The 4,717-nt window shown below is 41.2% G+C and overlaps 1 pseudogene across 1 annotated transcript; it reads right to left on the bottom strand.

Moving 5' to 3' along the window:
• Positions 1-304: 304 nt before the first annotated feature.
• On the bottom strand, positions 305-1,233 carry LOC105532498 (annotated as a pseudogene). Its single transcript, XR_001004988.1, has one exon. The product of XR_001004988.1 is annotated as a protein CDV3 homolog pseudogene (transcript).
• Positions 1,234-4,717: the final 3,484 nt, after the last annotated feature.

Genomic DNA, 4,717 nt, shown 5'->3' with positions numbered 1-4,717 from the left:
TCTGCACATAACATGATTTTGAAATGACCATTGGCTGCAGGTTTGGTTTTGTATTTGCAGAGTAAATATGAAGGAACACTGTTGAAACTAGTTCACATATTTATATAACAATGAAAATTCTCCTAAATCCAATATGCATAACGCAGCCATGACACTTTAACTTCCACAGTGAAATAGGGCCAGTCGTGAAATCGACTGATCTGCATCTCTGTATATAGATCCAGCAGAGATCAGACGATGAATGGCTGTTCGTGGTGGTTAGGTGTATTCTAGTTATCTCAGAAGGGTTAGCAAAGGCCATTCCTTAATTGTATTGTGAGTGGCTCCTTTTCTGGTTTTTAGGCACAGCATAGTGGCCGTCTAGCTGAAGTTTAAGGACCTGGTTTTTTGAAACCTCATCCCTACCTCTATTTTTGTGTCTTATTACTTCAAATCTCTTCTCCATTTCTTTATCCTTCCGGCTGACTTTCTACATGCTTGGCTGTTGACTGCAGGGATGGGAACTGTGTATCACTGTAGATTTCTGGTGGTCCTTGTGGTGGTTACCCTGGCCCCAGGGGGCCTACACACACCAGTAGTCATTGCCAGTTCTAGGGTTTCTGTAACAATTACTGGAGCAGGAGGTGCTTGTACTGGAACTGTTTTATTCCAGGGACCTGAAGATTTTTCTATACCACCACCATCTCCACCTTCTTTCCAGTTATCACCTGGACCTTGTCTCTTCATTATCTTCTTCCTTTTCACTTATTTGCATTGCCTGAACCCTGAGGCCGCTGTAATCAACCTCTTTTTGCTCCAATCCTTTCCATTCATCTTCGTCCTTCTTCACAGCCTTGGTGGCGGCCCCTGAGTCCACAGTCCCCGCGGTTGCTGTGCTGCCTTGACCCAGCCGGGTTCCCGCTCGCTCCCTGCCGTCCCCTACACCCCCGGCGGCTCCACTGCTCCCGCCGCCCTGCCGGCTGCGCCCTCGGAACTCGCCGCCTGGTTGCTCCGCTCCTTCTTCTTCTTGTCCCAGTTGGCAAAGAAGTTGTGCAGGCTCCGCTCGTCTATCGCGGCCATGGCCTCGGCCTCCTGGACCCGGATGGGTGGAGCCGGTGGCGGGCGCGGCCCGCGGGGCTCCTAGCTCGGGTGGAGGCCGGCTCTGCGCTCACGCTGCCGGCAGCCGCGACGCCTCAGCCCCGCGGGGTCTCCGCGGAGTGCGCGGCGGGGCGGGCGGCTCCCCCTGTGCGCTGGCTAGCGATTTTTGTTCTACATTAAGGCCTTTTTGCTTTAACCTTAAATAAGTTCTTTGACAGAGCATATTGCCTGGTTAAGTAAGTAACCTGAAGTATGCCTTAGGATTGTGAAATGTCGTGAGTTTGCCAATCCTCAGGGTGGAACCAAAAAGCCTTTGATGTAAACGGTAGTGGATGCTGGAGGCTCTACATCAGGTGCTGCTAATGCCTCATCTAATTAGGTCTAATTGTATAGTAAACTGCAGTGGGAAGAATATGCTTTCTGGTGAGGCTAAGGGGTTCACTGATCTATCCTTACAAATTCAGAGCAACATGAGCAAAACCTCAGCTAAAACTCATTTAAGTGTCATGGATTGTGGATGATGTTTAAGAATTCCTTATATACTTGTGCCCAGATTTTCAAAGTATTGGCTGTTCTATAGATGCAGTGATTGTCCCAGCAAGCTTGGCTTTGTTTTCAACCTTTTGGCGTGTCTTTATGTTCATTGGAGAGTCAGGGCGAAAGACAAGTGATGTAGCACTTCTGGTTTTAGTGATTACAGCTTAAAATACCTATTAACAGTAGTTTTGGGTCCTTTAAAGGGACTCGAGGAAGCTACCCAGGATTACAGAAGAGTTTCCACCTAATGAGATAGTCTGGCAGTTTCCTAGTTTTGTATCTTCCGTTTAATAGAAATATCTGAAAGTGGTAATGTGACCACTTGATGCAGAGTCTGGGTTTCTCTATAAGAAGTCCCTTTGCCAAATGCATGAGTTGCAGACTTGCTACTGGCAAGAGTGAAGCAAGTGGGTGAGTAAAACTATTTTGATGTGGGAGCATTTTCAGATAGGAGTTTAGTCTTGATGAAAGTGTCTTGCAGGAATTGGACTCCAAGGAGGGTTACAGTATGTCCTGATGGGACTTGCCACCCACATATAGGAAATAATATTGATATTTGAAGTGGCAGGCATGATGCCTGCCTTCTAGTGTGTTTGGGTGAGCCAACCAAGGGGAGGTTGAATGATTAAATCAGAAAAGGAATTCTTGGTAACCTGAACACTTTATTTGGGAACTAAAACCTTACAAAATAGTCTCTTCATTGTTGAACTGTGTATTTTCCATGAAAAGTATGCATTTTTTCCCAGCAAAATTTTGTTGGGGGTTATGTTACTGAAGAATGAACAGAGATGAGTAAGTGGAGGTCTTATGTAAAGGCAATACTGTACTCGAAATCTGAAGACTTGCAGCAGATTTAAACTCCAACTCTTGTCACAACTTTTTAAAAGATTGTGAAAATATCAAAATGTACATGAATCGAGTTTTAATATCCTGTATGATAGGTAGATGAGGCTGTCCATTGTACCATTTGTTTGTATTCTCAGGCATGGTTTGGCAGTACAAGAACTCTCTAACATTAACAAATTTGATAAAAAGTAAATATATGGAAAAAACAAAAGAAGAGAGGAGTTCCTCTGCACAAGTTCTCTCTCTTTGCCTGCTGCCATCTATGTAAGATGTGATTTGCTCCTCCTTGCCTTCCACCATGATTGTGAGGCTTCCCCAGCCACATGGAACTGTAAGTTCAATTAAACCTCTTTCTTTTGTAAATTTCCCAGCCGGCAGTATGTCTTTATGAAAACGGACTCATACAGGTGGGGACACAGCCAAACCATATCAGTTCTGTTAATGCAATGTATGTGTATTGGTATGTACATATTCAACTATCATTGCATCCCTGGGATGAATCCCACTTGTTCATGGTGAATGATTTTTTTTAAATGTATCGGTGAATTCAATTTGCTAGTATTTTGCTGAGAATTTTTTGCACCTATGTTCATCAGACTTTAGGACCTGTAGTTTTCTTTTGTTGTCATTGTTGTTGTTTACTTGTCTGCTTTTGATATCACAGTCATGCTGGTCTTGCAGAATGAGTTTGGAAGTATTAACTCCTCTTCAATTTTTGGAAGAGATTGAGTAGAATTAATACTATCTCTTCTGTAAGTTTTAGTATCATCCAGCAGTAAAGCCATCAGGTCCTGGGATTTGCTTTGATTGGAGGCCTTTTATTCTTGTTTCAGGCTTTCATTATTATTATTGTTATTATTATTTTCATTTTTTTGACAGGATCTTGCTCTGCTGCCCGTGCTGGAGTACATGGCATAATCATAGTTCACTACAGCCTTGAACTCCTGGGATTATAAAGTCTTCTTTCCTCAACCTTCTGAGTCGCTGGGATTACAGGCATATGCCACCATGCACAGCAAATTTTTTATTTTTTGTAGAGACAGGGCTTTGCTATGTTGCCCATGCTGGTCTTAAACTGTTGGCCTCAAGCCATCTTCCTGCCTTGGCCTTCCAAGTGTCAGGATTACAGGCATAAGCCACCACACCAGACCCCTATTTCAGTCTTATTACTCATTTATGATTTGTTCAGATTTTCTGTTTCTTCATGGTTAAATTTTGGTAGTTTCTATGTGTCCAGAAGTTTATGTTCTAGGTTTTCCTATTTGTTGGGGTATAGTCCTGCGCATTAGCCTCTAATGATCATTCGTATTTCATTTTTAATGTCTCGTTTCTCGTCTTTGATTTTATTTAGTTGGTTCTTCTCTCTTTTTATGTCGAGCTCGAGAATTGTCATTTTGTTAGCTTTTTAAAAAACTAAATCTTTGGTTTTTTATTTTGTGTCATTATTTAAGTCTCAATTTCATCTAGTCCTGCTCTTATTTTTACTACTTCTTTCCTTATGCTAATTTAGGCTTGGTTGGTTTTTGCTTTTCTAGTTCCTTGAGGAGTATGGATAGGAAGTCTTTCTACTTTTGGATGTAGGCATTTATTGCTATACATTTCCCTCTTACAACTGTTTTTACTGTATCCCATAGGTTTGGTATATTGCAATGTCCTTTTTGTTTGTCTCAATGTATTTTTAAATTCCCTGTGTAATTTCTTCATTGATCCATTTACTGTTCAGGAACATGTTGCTTAATTTTCATAAATTTTTACAGTTTCCAACATTCATTTTGTTATTGATTTCTAGTTTATTCTGTTATGGTCAGAAAAGATGCTAGACATGATTTAGTCTTTTAAAAAAATTGTTGACTTGTTTTGTAGCATAACATATGGCCTGTTTTGAAGAATATTCCATGTGCTGATGAGAAAATGTGTATTCTGGAGCTGTTGGATGAAATGCTCTATAAATTTCGGTTATGTTCATTTGGTCTAGCGTGCAGTTTAACTCCAAAATTTGTTGATTTTCTGCTTAGGTGATCTGTTCATTGCTGAAAGTGGGATGTTGAGGTCCTCTAATGTTACTATATTGTAGCCAGTCTGTCTCCTTAGGTCTATTAGTATTTGTTTTATATATTTGGATGCTCCAGTGTTAGATGCAAATTTATTTACAGTTGTTATGCCCTCTTACACCATTGTTTCCTTTTTCATTCTGTAACGGCCTCTTTGTTCTAATTACCGTTCCTTATTGAAGTCTATTTTATCTGATATAAGTGGA

This window comes from Mandrillus leucophaeus, unplaced genomic scaffold (genome assembly GCF_000951045.1).
Source record: "Mandrillus leucophaeus isolate KB7577 unplaced genomic scaffold, Mleu.le_1.0 Scaffold963, whole genome shotgun sequence".
Taxonomy (NCBI): Eukaryota; Metazoa; Chordata; class Mammalia; order Primates; family Cercopithecidae; genus Mandrillus; species Mandrillus leucophaeus.
The sequence above is the reverse complement of the archived record's forward strand: the minus strand, read 5'-3'. Positions and strand labels throughout refer to the sequence as shown.